General features: G+C 40.7%; 1 protein-coding gene across 1 annotated transcript in view; it reads right to left on the reverse strand.

Annotated features, from left to right (window-relative positions):
- PRKN (parkin RBR E3 ubiquitin protein ligase) overlaps positions 1-17,224 on the reverse strand; it is a 4,754,857-nt gene that overhangs the window by 1,446,346 nt on the left and 3,291,287 nt on the right. The gene's annotated exons all lie outside the window — the stretch shown is intronic.

Genomic DNA, 17,224 nt, shown 5'->3' on the forward strand with positions numbered 1-17,224 from the left:
GTGTGTCCAATCCACCTACAGCATGTCTTTGGGATGTGGGAGGAAACCGGAGCACCTGGAGAAAACTCACACGACCACAGGGAGGACATGCAGACTCCACACAGAAGGCACCACAGCCAAGGATTGAACCGGAGAACCTCTTGCTGTGAGGCGGCAATGCTAACCGCTGCACCACTGTGGCCGCCCTAGTCTTTTGCTTGTCACTGAGTTATTCAATTTTTGAAACTTTTTAATAAGAAACATTTTTATTCAATTATCACTTATGACGTAGGCAATCATAAATCATCATAATCATAGGGTTTACTATGAGTTGGTGATCAGTGAGGTATTTTTCTATATCCTGAATAGAAGTTTGCATTGTTGTTTGAAGTTCCTGGGGAATGGGGGCTGAGCAAATAATTGTGGAATTGACATACTGGACTATGGAGGCTAGTTGGGTTGCACAGCTGAGGTTATTTGTAAAAACTGTAAAGAGAAGGAGGCCTAGTATGGAACCTTGGGTTACTCCAACAGAGATGGGAAGAAGGGGGGGAAGGGTGTTTTCCCATTTGGTAGCTTGTTGGCAGTTAGAGAAATGGCTATGGAACCAGGACAGGGCAGTTGGGCAAAGGCCATAGGATGACAGTTTGTTGAGGAGGATTTGGTGGGAAATGGTATAAAAGGCTTTTGACATATCAAGGAAAATAGCTGAGACAATTTGGCCTTCATTTATGAGACTTTGGATGGTGTTGATAAAAGATAGTAGGGCAGTGGTGGTACTATGTTTTGGCCTAAAACCATGTTGAGTAGGGGAAAGAGGTTGTGATTGAGGAAATGGTTGAGGAGTTGGTTGTGAATGCATTTTACCAAACTTTATCTGGGGTGCAAGAGGATAGCTATGGGAAGGTAGTTTGTTAGTTCTTTAGAGGTTTTGCCTTTGTGTAGGGGAATAATGTGAAATATTTTCCATAGACAGGGGACGTATTGCTCTGCAACAGAACGGTTGATTAGGATTGATATGGGATAGGCAATCGAGGGGGCAGCTATTTTGAGGAATTCAGTGGGTAGTAGGTCTGCTGCTAGCAGGGTTTGAGATTGGAAAGGAGTGTTTTTATGAAGCTAGTTTGGATAGGTGTAAATGAAAAGGTGGTTGGGGGAAACTGAAGTAGGAGTGGGTACGGTTAGAGGTGGTTTTGGCTGGTTACCTAAGAGAGATGTGATTGTGTTAATAAAGTGAGTGTTGAATTGTATAGTTATAGCGTCAGTTATGTTTGAGGTGACTGGTGGAGGGGATGGGACAAAGTCTGGGTTGAGTAGGTTGTTAATGCTCTGCCAGAAAATGTTTGGGTTGTTTTGGTGGATTTGCTGGCATGTTTGGAAGTATATTTGTTTATCTGATATTATTTGTTTCTTGGTTAGGTTTCAAAGTTGGTGATATGTGGAGAGGTAGGTATTATCCTTGGTGGTGTGATATGCTAGCCATGCTCTGTCTCCTTGTTTCTGTAGTGATTTGGTGTTTTTTGTTAGCCAAAGTATGTGCTTAGGTTTTAATCTTATTTTTCTTGTGGGTGCTAGGTTATTTAGTATATTAAGAAAGGTGTTGTTGAATTAGTGTACAGCCTGATCCATAGGTAGTTTCTTGAGAGGTGACCAGTTGCTTTGCTGAAATAGTAAGTCAAAGGAGGGGAAGAAATGTTACGGATGAATTTATATATTATGTTGGTTTGGGTCTGTACTCATTTCCTGTACAAAAAGGTAGGTGAGTAGTCACTGAGGGAGTCAGGAAGGCAGCCAGCTAGGTAACCTAGATTGGGCTTGTTAGTCAGTATCCAATCAAGTGTAGACTGCCTTTTGGAATGTTTGTCTGACCGAGTTGGAGAGGATATGGTTTGGGTGAAATTGTAAAGGTTTGGGAGGAGGAAGGGATTGTTGGAGGAGCAGAAGTCACCAAGGATAATTTTTTCTTGGTTGAAGGTTGATGATGCCCAAGAAAGTAGATTTTCAGTGATGTGTAGGTTGTTGCCAGGGGGAAGATAGGCAGTTATAATAACAATTGTTTTGTTTGGGTTTGGCACGAGTTGTTAGGATTTCAGCGTTAGGTAGGATGGGAGGGTCACATTTTAACTGTTTGATTTTGAGTGTGCCTCTGTATATAATGGCAATGCCACCGCCCCTTTTGTTTAATCTGTCTAGCCTTATGATGTTAAAGCTGATTGTAATTATGTCTTTGTCTTTAATGTGTGGCTTTAACCAAGTTTCAGTAATTGAAGCAATGCCAGGTAAGTAGGTGTTAAGGGTTGCATGAAATTCAGTAATTTTACTTAGTAAGCTGTGGAGACTGAAACTGATAAAGAGTAGGTCACTGTTGCAGGCTTTTGAAAGTGGGGGGAGTGGGTGGAGGTTTGATGTGTGGTGACTAGCACGTGCTGGATGGTTGGGGGGAGGAGCTGTAGAGTGGGGGGGAGTTAGTTTGTGGTCCTGGGTTGGGATGGATGTCTGCCCGGAGTTTAATTTGAGCTATGCTGTGTAGTAGAAGTTGTCTAAGCTTATTGGTCAGTTTTATGTATCTAAGGGCTGAAGGATTAGAACAGTGTGTGGGTATGTGTTTGAGAGGCAAGAAGAAAGTGGTTGGTAATTTGTAGAGATGTGGGCTGATGTTCTGATATTATCCCATCATTTCCTGGGGCTTTATTGTTTATTGTTTTTTAATATTTGTATTTGAGTTATAAGTTGTATCATAGATATAGGTTTATTAATTATTTCTAAATGCTGTTCTGTTAATCTATAATTGGTATATTTGTTAATAAATTTCTAATTGCTTCTTTTGAGTTCATTTTTGGATTGAGTCAATTAATTTTAATATAATGTGTTCTGAATTCATTTAGTGTGTCTTCTATTGCCATAACTTTTTTTCTTTTTGTTCTCACTATACATCTCTTTGATATGATTTTACTTAATTATCATTTTGGTTCTAAATGCTAGTTTACTTACATTTTTTGGGTTTGTAAAATAATTAGTTAATTTTATTTTCTCCATATTTATTTAGATTTTATGATTTAGAATTTCTAAATATTTATTTTGTAAATCATTTATTGTTTGTAATGAGGTTTTATTATTATTTTTTCCTTTCTTGGTGTTCAAGTTTTAATTTATCAATTTTCTCTTGCAGTTATTGAAAATCTTCATGTCATTGTTACCTTTTTGTGAATGCCAATTATGTCTTTTGAATTACTGAATTCTAGATATGTTTGTATATCTTTACAGAAAGACTCTTTAAAGTCCTTCATATTCATGATATAAGCTGGTATTCTTTTGAAATGTGTATAATTATGTGCCAAAAAAAGATCAAATAGTATGGCATTATAATCTGAAATTGGGCATGAAGTTATTTTAACTTTATCTATATATGTGACTAAATCATTAGAAATAAGAACTCTATCAATTAGTGACTGAGTATCAAACCTGTTTGAAACATGAGTAAAATGAAGAGAATCTTTAACTAAAAATTGCTTAGAGTCTTTAATGTTATGTATATTTATAAAGTTTTTTAATGCTTTTGCAGGTGTCGATATTTTGTGTTTTCCCTCAGGGTGTGCTTTTTAACTCACTAAGGTTATGTTTACTAACTAATATATGGTCTGTTTATGTACTGACTATATACTGTTTTGGCGCACACAATTTGATTTAGTTCAGTAAATAATTTGTTGTAAAATGAAACAGCACCTGCTCACAGTATTAGGAGCCTATCTCCCTGAGAATCCATTAAAATGGCCTTTAAACACATCTGGGCAACCCAGTCAACAATATTTAATTAAAATAAATAAGTAAGCAAACAAACAATTAAAAACATATAAAGCAAAAGTAGTGCTATTTATGGGATATCCAACATAACAATGCAGCTGCTAGGAAGCATACCTAAAGAGAAGCAAAGAAGAACCCAGCTTTAAAACATAGCAGTAGAGGATAAAAGAAGTAAATGCTGTTTTTTTTCCCTTCTTTCCTTACTATATTAGACAATTTTTTGGTATTTATACTTATTGGTGGTATGGCCAAAACTTAGAAAACATGGAATTAACTTGGCTGAAATACAAACAAACCTCAAACAGGCAAAGAAATAATCAGTGTACTTTGGACAGGATTAGTCCACATTAATAAAAACTTAAAATTCTATATTTCATTACAATCTCAAATCAAAAGAAAGAGAGAGACAGAAAGAAAGAGAGAGAGATAGACAGTAAGAAACAGAAATAATTCAATACTTTATCACTCAGTGCCACTCCTGACATTTTAAGCTCTTCTTTGTAGATTAATTTTAGCCTGCTCTGCTCCCTAATCACTATCACATTAGCTTAGATTACTGGTTCCACAATTCTGCAAAGGAAACATAATAACATTCACGCTAATAACGTTTAACAGCAAACTTTGTAACTAAGACCTTTATCCCAATACAACAATTTAACATCAAAATAACTATGTACAACTTTGGTAAGTAAATAAGACTTAAATCTCCTGAACTTAGTCTGCACCAGTGACACAGAGATCTAAACCTCTGACAACAACCCAGGCTACCTCAGTTCATCTAGCAGCATAAGAAGGGAGGATCGGTATGCCCATCCTGTGGTGAGAAGGTTGGATGGGTGTGCCCATCCTGTACTGTGGTGAGGAGGGAAGATGGGTGTATCCGTCCTGTGGTGAGGAGGGAGGATGAATGTGCCCACCCTGTGGTGAGGAGAGAGGATGGGTGTGCCCATCTTGTGCTGTGGTGAGAAGGGAAGATAGGTGTGCTCATCTTGTGGTGAGGAGGAAGGATGGGTGTGCCCATCCTGTGGTGAGAAGGGAGGATGGGTATGCCCATCCTGTGGTGAGAATGGAGGATTGGGGGGGGTGCTTATCCAGTTGTGAGGAGGGAGGATGGGAGTGGCTATCCTGTGGTGAGAAGGTTGGATGGGTGTGCCCATCCTGTACTGTGGTGAGGAGGGAAGATGGGTGTATCCATCCTGTGGTGAGGAGGGAGGATGGGTGTGCACATCCTGTGGTGAGGAGGGTGGATGGGGGTGCCCATTCTGTGTTGAGGACAGAGGATGGGGGTGCCCATCTTGTGCTGTCGTGAGAAAGGAGGATAGGTGTTCCCATCTTGTGGTGAGGAGGAAGGATGGGTGTGCCCATCCTGTGGTGAGGAGGGAGGATGGGCGTGCTAATCCTGTAGTGAGGAGGGAGAATGGGGTTGCCTATACAGTTGTGAGGAGGGGGTGCCTATCCAGTTGTGAGGAGGGAGGATGGGTGTGCACATCCTGTGGTGAGGAGGAAGGATGGAGGTGCCCATCCTGTGGGGGTGGGATGATGCTTCTCTCCAGACTAATGCTTCAACTCCAATGTCAGGGCCTCATTGGTGAGTAGAAGTTCATCATGTAATGTGGGTTGGGTTGAAAACATGTGGGTGTCCAAGCTTGTCATGGTAGCCACTGCATTTTCAGCAAGCATGCATAATCTTGAATGAGTCCGAACATTCTGTCTGCTGTGTACTCCAGTTTTTAATCCTCAGTGTGTTCAACAATTTTACATCCTTTCTATGGTACACTTGAGATGTTTAGTATGATCAATGTACTGACCAAAGGACAACTTCATTTGTGCTTCCATCTTCATATTGATCAAAATCAGCCCCATATACTGAAATTAGAAAAAACACATTTATGCCATCCTAATGTATCTGATGGGACTACATTTGCTTGTGATTCATGAACCTGCCATATACCTTTAATAATAAGCCTATTTCAAGTATCTCTATGCTAGTTAATATTGCATAACATACAAGACCTTACTCAGTATAATAATACAATTACACACTCCACCAGCTACACAAGAAACACAACAATCACTTATCCTATAAGGCTCTTGAAGTAGCATGCCATTCAGGTAAGGGTGCCACAGCACAAATGACAATGATGTGCAGTAGTGACAAAAAATAACATAATCTAGGAATTATTGTTATAGTGTAGGAGTAGTTGTCATGCAAGGAACAACGTGTGCTAGGAAATCAAATCATGAGCTTGGCAGAAATATGTTGGTATGAACTATTTTTACTGTAAGCATTTTATATCAAATGAATTATGAAGATATTTCTCTTCTATTCTGGTGCTGTTTTATACAAGTAATTGCTGTACCATTTCACACTTGTTATTAATATTTTGTCAGAAATATGACCTGAACAATTAACTTCTTAAGGGTTCCAGGGCTTTGATGCCAACAATGTAATACCAGAGAAGCTCTGTCATGGCTTATTCCATTGTTTAGTAAAACAAACCAGCACTTCTTATGGCATGCTGTAATGTTTTAGCTGTTGAAAGATTTGCTCTTGACTGAATTTGTTTTATTATAATATACATACTTTCTTTGCAATAAATTAAAAAAAATAAGTTATGTACCTACCATAACATTCCATGTTTGTTGTCCTTCATCTCGCCTTCCTTCTTGCTGGTTGGGTTCGGACCCGATCCTCTGCTCCGACTTGGCCGTTAACTATAGCTCAAGAGCTTATACAGGCTCAAGGCTAACCTCTATCCCAACATGCCTAGCGGTAGCTACCCAGATCTCGTTTGTGATAGCCCACACTAGACAATAATAGTAAATTGCAAATTTTAGTAAGCTCTTACACATAAGGGAACCTTGTGTATAAAGGAACAATCCACATTCAAAGGTTAGGAAGGAAAAAGGAAAAACAAAGCATGGTCAACTAACCTGGTACGTCAACAGGAAACTCAGCCAGTGTAACCAGTGAAGGAATTCCTCTCAATCCTCCAGAAAGGGGGAAGGAGGGGGCGACGCGAGAAGGAAGGTGAGATGAAGGACAACAAACATGGAACGTTATGGTAGGTACATAACTTCTTTACGTTATGTTGTCCCCATCTCGCCTTCATTCTTGTTGGTTGGGACTGTATCCCCAGCACCTGGTTCTTGGGTGGCTCACTGGAATAAACTCTTCAGGACCGTGGAACCAAAGGATACCCTGTTCTGGGAGACCACATCCACTTTGTAATGAGTGATAAAGGTATGAGGATTTGCGCATGTTGCTGCTGAACAGATTGAATCTAAAGGCAATTTGGCTTGGAAGGCAACAGAGGTAGGCAAGGCCCTGGTTGAGTGTCCTCTGGCCTTCCCTGGAAGCTTCTTGTTATGCAAATTGTAAGTACAGATGATTGTATCTGACAGCCACTTTGATAAGGTCACTTTTGAAACTGAAGAACCTTGTTTATTGTCAGCAAAGGATACAAACAATGGATCTGATTTTCTAAAGTCCTTGGTCCTGTGTAAATAAAAGCATAATTGTCTATGAACATCCACTTGGTGGAGTCTATACTCTGCCTTGTTGCCATAATTGGGGAAGAATACAGGAAGCTCAATGGACTGATTTAAATTATACTCTGAACACACCTTTGGCAGAAAGGAGGGATCGGTTCTGAGAGAAACTCTATCATTGTGGAAGATGAGATACGGCGGGCGAGTAGATAAAGCCTGTAATTCTGAAAGCCATCTAGCTGAGGTGATGGCAATCAGGAAGAGGGTTTTCCAAGACAGAAATTTCAGGGGACAAGATGATGCTGGTTCAAAGGGTGGAAGAACCAGAGAGGCTAAAACAAAGTTTAGGTCCCGGGGGGAGCTTCTCTTACCGGGGGCCGTAAAAGGGTTGTTCCTCGTAAGAATGCTTTGCACTGCTTATGGGACATGATATTAGAGCCCAACTCTCCCCTACATGGAAATTGGAGATGGCAGCCAGTTGGACCCTAATGGTAGCTGTACCTGCCCCTCATTCGAACGTTTTGGCCAGGAAATCAAGAATCTTGGGAACAGGAGCAGTGAAGAGATCAATATCATTTTTCTTTGCCCAATAAGAGAACCTCTTTCATTTGCTAGCATAAAGGTGGTGGGCTTGTGAGAAGACACCAGGATGTGCTGTAGTGCCGGGGAAATGTTGGGGAGCCTGGCTAAGACTGGAAGTGGAGAAACCAAGCTGTAAGCTTGAGAGTTTTGAGGGAGGGGTGGAGCACTCCTGACTGATGCATCAGGAGGTCCGGAACTGGGTCCAGGATCCAAGGCTCCACTTGTAGATGATGGCAGAGAAACAGGAACCATACCTGATGAGACCAGTAAGGAGCAATGAGGATGAGCTTGCAACCCAGCGACTTTGTTTTCTGAAGTACCTTGGGGATCAAAGGAAAAGGTGGAAAGGCATAAAATAGTCCCGGAGGCCAATCTTGAACAAGTGCATCCCTGGGTGACTGCCCCAGTGGGGGGACTAAGGTGAAATAGCTGCTGCATTTGTTGTTGAGGGGAGTAGCAAAAAGATCGCAGTATGGCTGCCCCCATAAGCAAAAAATCAAGTCCGCAACTTCTTGCTTCAGGGACTGTCTGAATTGCAATAGTCCCAGTAGGTAGAGAGCCTTGAAGTACTTGCAATGCCAGAAGCACCGCTCTCATCTCTAAAACACTGATTTGCAAGTGGTACTCGTGTAGCTGCCACATTCATTGGACAGTCTGGCTCAGATAATGCCCCCACCCACCCTATCTGGGAAGTGTCCTTGGTCACTGTGAATACTGGTTGGGGGTCTAGAAAGCGTCTGCCCAGAGTCACCTGGGGGGAGACAAGCCCCCATACTAAGTCCTTTTTGCAGATTCCGTGATCGAGATTATATGTGATACTGGTAAATCCTGGAATGACCAATGAGCAAAAAGAAGCCACTGCAGAATTCTCATGTGGAAGCAAGCCATAGGGACTAGAGTAATTGCTGCAGCCATTGAGCCCAGAACTTTCAATAACTCTCTTGCCTGAACTCTCTTTTTTTTTCATTAGGAATGAAACTTGCTGTTGAATGGTTGACATCCTGTCTTTAGGCAGCTTTGCTATCATGGCTCTTGTATCTAAGTCTGCCCCATGAAGGTAATACACTGACAAGGCAAAAAGGCAGGCTTTTCTTAGTTTATGGTGATGCCTAGCTGGGAACAGGTTTGAATTGTGTAGTCCCGTGCTTTGATCAGTTGATGCTTGGTGGTAGCAGTGAGGAGCCAGTCGTCTAGATATGGAAACACCTGGAATCCTAGACATCTCAGGTGAGCCATGACCATTGCCATACACTTGGTGAACACCCTGGGGGCTGTGATGAGACCAAAGGGCAGATCTCTGAACTGATAATGACTGGCTCCCAGCCAGAAGCGTAGGAATCTCCTGGATTGCCTGTCCATTTTTATGTAGTAGTACGCATCCTGGAGATCGATGGAGCACATCCAATTGTCCTGACCCAAAAAGGGAAGAATGGACTGCAGTGTTACCACCTGGAACTTCACTTTCTTACTGATTTGTTTAGCTTGCTGAGATCCAAGATGGGTCTCCAGTCCACTGTCTTTTTTGCAAATAAAAAGAACCTTAAGTAAGTTCCAGATTCAATTTGGTCTGCATGTACTTCTTGGATGGCTCTTTTTTCTAGCAATCTTTGTACTTCTAGGATTGCTTGATCCCATAGACTGGGTGGAACATCTGGGACAGAACATTTTTCTCTTGAGGGGGTATGTGGGAAAAGGGAATTTTGTAACCCCTGGATAATACTGACAGTACCCATGTATCTTTTGTAATAGTTTGCCAGGCTTTTGGGTACAATGATACTCTGCTCCCAACTGCCTCCAGAGGCGGACAGTCAGGCCTCCCTTCAGGAGTGATAGAAGGGCCTAGCAGAGAATGTATCTCTGTCACCCTGCTGTTGTGGACCCCCCTTGCCACGTGGCCAGTGTCTTCTGTTATTGTTATCCCCTCTGCCCCTGGGGGAAAATTGTCCAAGCTCCCTGGGATTTTCAAAACCACATTTTCCCACTCTTCTGATCTTTAGGGTAGGGTCTAGATGGAGTGGAAAAACAGACTCCCATGGCAGACAGAGTCTTGCCATCCTTTTCACACCTGGTGAGAGTCTCTTTTACCTGAGGCCCAAACAAGGATGAGCCATCAAAAGGGGTATTGGGTATTGATAAAGGAGGTCTTGAAGGGTTCCACAAATTGACAAAGGTGCATCCAGGAGTGACTCCGCAAAGCAACTCTGGTACCTGCTGCCCTACACGCTCCATCTGCTGCATAAGAAATGAGCCTCATGGAGGAGTTAACCACTGAAGTCAAGGTCGCAAGCTGGGAAGCCGCCCTGTTCACAACTCCCTCAGCTGTAGGATCCTGCAGGGTATCTTCCAACTCTTTTAGGAGATCCCTCTGAAGTCACACGAAGTGTGACAAATAATTCAGTGACCTGAGTGTAAAGGTCGCTGAAGAGAACATACGCTTCCCATACCTGTCAATCGTATGAGACTCCTTGTTCAGCGGATAGGCAAATGAAGAAGTTTCTGCAAGTTCCTTCTTAGTGGCTGTTGCCACCACCATAGCATCAACATAGCATAGCATAGCATCAACAGGAACCCCTTTGGAAAGAAAAGACTTGTCTTCGGGGCAGTTATAAATTTATTTGGTCTCTGCAGAACCGGTTTCATGGTCTCTGGAGCACTCCATGCCTTCCGACTCACTACAGACAAAAGTGGGCCAAAAGGCGAAGACACCCAAGAGGTGGAGGGTCGAGAACTAAATGTATCCAGGTAGACTGACTCATCCTCAGAAGGGGCTAGGGACTTCCAGCCACCCCTCTGTCTAAAGATTTCCAAGATGTCCGAAAAGGAAACATCCTCAAAGGGAGACCGTGGGGACCCTTTCAATTCATCCAAATCTGTGTCTGAAGTGATGGACTCAGGGAGTCTAGATGCTTCCTCTTACATTTTTCTTCTGAGGGACCTCCTCTGAATGTTTGGGGGAGGTTTTGGAAGAGGTGGGATTGCCCAATGCGGTGTCCTGGGCATAGGTTCCCTATGCTTGGAGGGAGGAGGAGGAGGATCAAAGGCAGGCACAGGCACCGAGGGAGAAGGAGCCGATGGAGTTGAGGGTGGAGAGGTCTCAGGGGACAGCATGCTCCTCATCACCTCAAAGGTGTCACTGTCCCGAGCCAAAGGAGCCTCTAGCTCTGAAAAGCCCAGAGATCTCCTGCAAACCAAGAGTGATGGCTACGAGGCTGATGTGGGAGCCGAGCTCACCTGCGTTGAATCTCTGAGAGGGTGAGCAAGGTTGGACAAGGGCCCGATGCCACTTCCCCCCTCAGAGTCATCAAGAGAACTTTGGCACCCAGATCCCTCGATGGACTGAGACATCGAGGAGATCGGAACGGGAGTCAGAACCAATAAAGGAGAAGTAACCGAAGCCGATGGTTCCAGCACAATGACGTCCATGCACTCTGGCTCCAAGCTCAATAGAGTTGGAGGAGGAATCGATAGAGATGATGGATGGGCTGAAGGAGTCAATTCCTTATGGGCTGGGCTTGATAGCAATTTGGCAAGTGCCTGTGACTTGAGGAGCCTATTAACCACTCTCTCCACATCATGGTCCAAAAGCTTGGAGGAGTGAGAGGAGGACCGGTGACTGCCTGCCACAGATTGCAACAAAGGAGACTGTGGAGCAGAGTGCACCAGCTCGAAAGCCTTGTTCTTTTATTGGCCTGGACTGGCTCTGAAGTCACTGATGGAGCCCCCGGAGACATAGCTTTGTCGGAGCTGACACTGGGAACTGACAGAGCCTAAGGTTTGTCAGCAGATTTGGGTTTCCCTGAAATCGGATAATTGGGAGATTTGTCAGACTGTTTTGCTGTCTGAGGAACCAGGGACAAAGGATCCTGAGGGTTCTTCAACAGGCCACACAGAATTAGTTTATTTCTTTTCTCCTGCAGGACACTAGAACTGAAAGCATGATAGACAGAACATGAGTCCTGCAGGAGAACAGCCTCTAAACAGTATACACAGCTCATGTGCCTGTCCGTAAGGGACATTTTTTGACAGTATGAGTTGCACTTCTTAAAGCCGGAGGGTTTTGACCCTTTGTACATGCTAGATAAACTAGGAAGACACAAACAGCAAGAATAAGGCTGTAACAGCTAACAATACACAATTACAAACACTACCAACAAGCAAGGATATATATATATATATATATATCTCAAATATTACTGCTGGGATAGCTTGCAGGATGACATAATTTCTTGCCATCTGACTCTATCCCAGGTAAACCCCCAACTGCTGAAAGCTAGCAGTATCTAGCATCTACCTGTGAAAAAATACATAAACAAGGGCTTTTCATCAGATCTTGGTAGATCCTGGAAGTCATAAAACAATAAAACACTTCCAAGACAATATAGAAAACATCTCAGCGCAGGCATTGTGCCAGTTGCTGCACTAAAACTGAAAGATAACATCCCTTTTATGTCTCAGTCATAAAGTAATTTCATTTCAGCTATTATTATGAAATTTTGCAAGTTAACCTTCTGTATTCCAGTTACCCTATTTAAAATATATACATTTAAACAGTTACAATAGTGTATGCACACTTCTGTTCTATTCCGGTAGAGTACACTGTGGATATGGATATATTTCAAATAGCACTTTGTAAAATACCTCTTCAGCACCCATAACTGTAAAAAATGCCTTACATGACATACAGCTCTAATACATTTGTAATACAAGCATCTTATATGAATCCTGTTGATATTCACAAATGACATATAATTATTTACAAAATTCCAGCTAATTGGGCTGGCCATATCTCCTTTTGTTATGCTTCTATATAAATCATGTTAATATTCAGAAATGACATATAATTATTTACAGAATTCCAGCTAGCTGTGCTGGCAGTTCCTCCTTTGTCACATCAGCATATGGCTTTTTTTTGTCAATGAATGATTTTTGACCCAGTGCCTATCAATCATCAAGCCCTTGATCAGACAATTTATTTTTTATGGCCCATACCAGCTCCTGGTGTTGCATGAGCACTTGTGTCACTACAATGGCAACCTTTACCTCTTCTGTCTGTGCATGCATGCTCCATCACATATGCCAACAAAGGCTCTTATCACAGGCTTCTGGGACCATGTCCACATTTTCTCAGCACCAGCTCTTCATTCCTTACTGAGCTACATCTTTCCAGAAGAAACTCTGCCATTACAGCAGTGGTGCAAGCTAAGAGTAAACAAGCATCCTTCTCTCCTATGATGGGTACACCTTTCTGCCCACCAGCACCATTAAGCACTTGAGCCTCTCGTTGAGCTTCGGTCACCCAGGATATAGTCAAGACCTTCTCCATGTATGCCATTGAAGCAAGCTTTAAGGCTTGTTTTTCAAGTTCCTAAATCTGGATGACACCCACAATATTTGTTAAACATCTAGTCAAGAAAATTATATTTCTGTGAACATGCAGGAAATACTTTAGATAATGAATATAGCAGCTGAGTTTGTTTAATTTTCTTGGCAGGCAGTACAGAGAAAACTATAGTTTTGTAATGAAATTTTTTTATAGTTTTTATAAACAAGTGATGTACATTAAAAAAGCATCCATACACCTGATGTATATTTCAGGTCAATTAATTCTAAAAAAGATGCAGTTATGCTAACTGCTGTATTGTGTGAAGCTGTTTAACTGCTTTTTATTGTAGCCATCTTTTTTTCACACTTTTAGCCCTGGTCAAGGCTAGAACAGGTCTGTCTTGGATTATACCACCTACCTGGTAATGATAATGGTTATTTTCTTCCCTGTTGTTAGCCTGGAGTTTTTTTTTTCTAAACTTATAAACAAGACATATGGCAGACAGCTGGGGACTACCAATCAATGCATGCAGGTGAGATATAGGTCGGGCAGAAGAAGGACTACATTCACAGTATGTAGCATCTGCTTAGCTATGGAGTCCTTTACCTTATTTTTATTCTGGCATCATTAAATTTTACTGTTGCTGTTGACTCATACAGATCAGACTGCACTGTGTACAGAAAATAATACCTCATTAATTTTAATTGGTTACATAAGCATGCATGTCCATTTATGGGGAAGTCTAAGGTCAAACTGAAATCACAAACAGAAAAATATTTAACTTTTAGGCATTGACAGAAATCATTAGCATATCAGTTGTCTCTTAACTATGGTTAAATCGCTTTAGCTACACACTACATTCATTCTTCAGAGGCAGTATCTTATGAGTGTGTTCCTTAATATTTTGTAGAATTGGTCTAAATATTTTGCATGCCCTATCAACAAATCCATTCAAATAATTCAGAACAAAACTTTAAATATAAGCATGCCAGCACTAGAAGATGATTTTCTTAATATAAATAATACCAAAATAAAATAATTGATTTTCAGACCAGGTGTCTTTACTTCTATAGAAATGTGTCAATTTGTTTGTTTAAAGTTGTTTGTTAGTTTATGTTTACTGACTGACAATGTTTATCTGGGAAGTTCATTGATGATAGATTTTAAGACAGCTTAAATTGATTCAGAACAGTACAAATCAATTATAAAAATGATATATACACAGTAAATACTAATTTGATGCAGTACCATTTATAAACATTGCTTAATAACATAAGAGATGAGATGTATGTCAGATGACAGTATCTGAGTTAAAAACTATCTTTTTATCTGACTATGACCGACAACCGAAACAACAGAAGTTAGCAATCAACATACAAAAATGTATTAAGCTTCTATGATTTTTCATTCATTCAGAATGACTACAAGTATATTATACTGGAATATACAACAAAGCAAAGTGACTTTTCAGAGACAGTAGTTTATATAAAAACGTGACTAATAAAACTACTGTAGTAAACACAGAAACCATGCACACAGCAACAAAGAACCATTATATAGTAAGGACTACAAATGAAATCTGCATCTCTAAAAACAAAGTATTGCAGGTAATCTATAAAGAGCAGGAAAAATGATAATGGTGTCTGAAACACAGTTTTCTGTAACAAGTACTAGTGTGAAACACATAACACTGTCAATTCCATTGTACTTGTGAATACGTTTTCCAAAGTATCTTAAATGCCTTCTTTTGCAAAGATGTATCTCAGGGCATGAGGCTATTTAGTCTAGAGTTTGCCAAAATGCAGAGAATAGTGATACTTTCCACACTTATTCCTTGTTTTGGGAATTTGTCATATATCCCTAGTAGAAATTTTGAACACTATTCACATTGTGCTTCACTATAGTATTTGCCAAAGCAGGACATCTAAGAATAAAAAGGTCTTTATGAGCAAATACTGGCTGAATTACAGACAACTGATAGCTTACCTCCAACAATGTGAGGTTATGAAAAGCTAACCACTGGTGCATTTGTCAGTGCCATTCTACAACATATCAAGTTATCCTGTCGTAAGGTAGTTCATGGTTATGAAATTGCAAAGACTGTAGGTTGGTCAGAAAATGCATTAAAATATAGAAGCAAATTGTGTATTAGCTATAGATAAGCAAAGATAAAAGGAGACAAATAGTGTAGTTCTACAGAGTCTGCCTTGCATTTGTTTAGTTTTTATCCACAGCCTATCACATATATATATGTTATTCCTAGCATTTGCTTTATTTTATTTTATTTTATATTTAACATTTGTTTACTGAGAAAGTCCAACTTGGAATGAGCAAATTTTCAATGGAGGCCTGGGGAGAAATGCCTGGACTTGAAGGAAATTGGAGGAAACCGGAGCACCCAGAGGAAACCCATACGAACACAGGGAGGACATGCAGACTCTGCATAGAAGGCACTCCAGCCGAGAATTGAACCAGAGAACCTCTTGCTGTGAGGAGCCAATGCAAACTGCTGCACCACTGTGCCATTTAGTTTGTTTTTATAAACAACCTATCCCATGTGTTTTAGATGCAGCCTATTCTTTGAAAATGTCATTGAAATGCAACTGACCGATAGTGATGAGACATAGCAATTTTGTTGACATTACTCTGTCATTTGTTAACTTGTCCAAAGAGGTTAAAGTCAGACAGTCTTTTGATGAGACGGTTGAAAAGGAACTGCCTTTGGATAGGATAATTATTTTAGAATGACAATTATTTTGGATGTTGTTAAAGAACAGCATAGTCTTGGTTGAGTAGTATCATGACACAGCCATTAATGCAGTGAATTAAAGTTGGAATGCAATTTGTCATTGACTGCAGTGATCGTATTATGTTTGCTAAGCATTATAGAACTATCAGACTATTGGACCAGTTTCTCTTCACAGTGACGGATCACATCACTCACAGACAATCTAAAAAAAATAAATAGGTCTGCTAATAAGTTGTGAGGGACTCTCAGCATTAACAAGCTGTTGCTTTGAGACTTCATCATTCCATTTGACAAGCTGGTGTTTTACCTCTGAGAAGGCTGTAATTTCTTAAGGTCATAAGAACTGTTAAATGGCCAATAGAAATGATAACTTTCAATCAGCCCAGACAAACTGATCGAACAATGTGTATATTGTTCTAGTTGCTCATGAATACTACCGCATTCGATTAGGCAGTGTCCAGGTTAAGGCTGAAACAATGTTGGGGATTAAGATTGCATTGGATCAAATGTTCAAGCAGTTGTGAATAACTGTATTTTTCTGGAATAATTGATAAGGGAAACAACAGAACCTGGATTTAATGCAACTGAGACTCTACTTTTACTTAGGGATACAATAAGATCCTCCTTTAGAGGGTTGTTAACAATACAGAAATTGAATGATGCAGTTTAAAGGACTCAGGGGGTATGCTGTCAACTGAAATGGATCTGGTTTTCAGCTTATGGAAGAACATATTCAATAACCTGATGGCACAATCTGCAGGGTAACAGTGGGACATTCATTTTGTGGGGAAGAGTAACAGCTGGTTCTTTGACTAGCTAACAGAGCAGAGAGTTTTGTACCATTACATAAAAAAATTCCAAACTTAGTACTGTTCTCAGTGAAGAAAAGGTGAAAAAATGTATTTTTGTCCAGGATTAAGTAGGTTTTCTGTATCTTACAAAAATATATTTGGATTGTTAGAGTATATAAAGCATACAGCTAAAAAACATGAGTTAAACAGCACACCACAGCTCAAAGCCTGTCCTCAAGGCCTGTTCTCAAAACTCCTATTAAAAAGCTAAAACACGACACAAAAGCTCCTCCCAACTACAGATGTCCTAGGCAACCACCTAATCTGAATGTAATTAACATATGAATATCATGCTGAATAAATCAGTGAAATGGATAGTGTATGTTAAGACAACCAGGGCCTTAGACATAGGCTGGGGTGTTTGGACAGATGTGGCAGAAAGAAAGGAAATGCCAGCTACTATAGGCTGAGGGCAGCACTTGAGCACACTAGACAGACTCAGTGTCT

Source organism: Protopterus annectens, chromosome 1.part0, assembly GCF_019279795.1.
Source record: "Protopterus annectens isolate FY-2018-M chromosome 1.part0, PAN1.0, whole genome shotgun sequence".
NCBI lineage: Eukaryota > Metazoa > Chordata > Ceratodontiformes > Protopteridae > Protopterus > Protopterus annectens.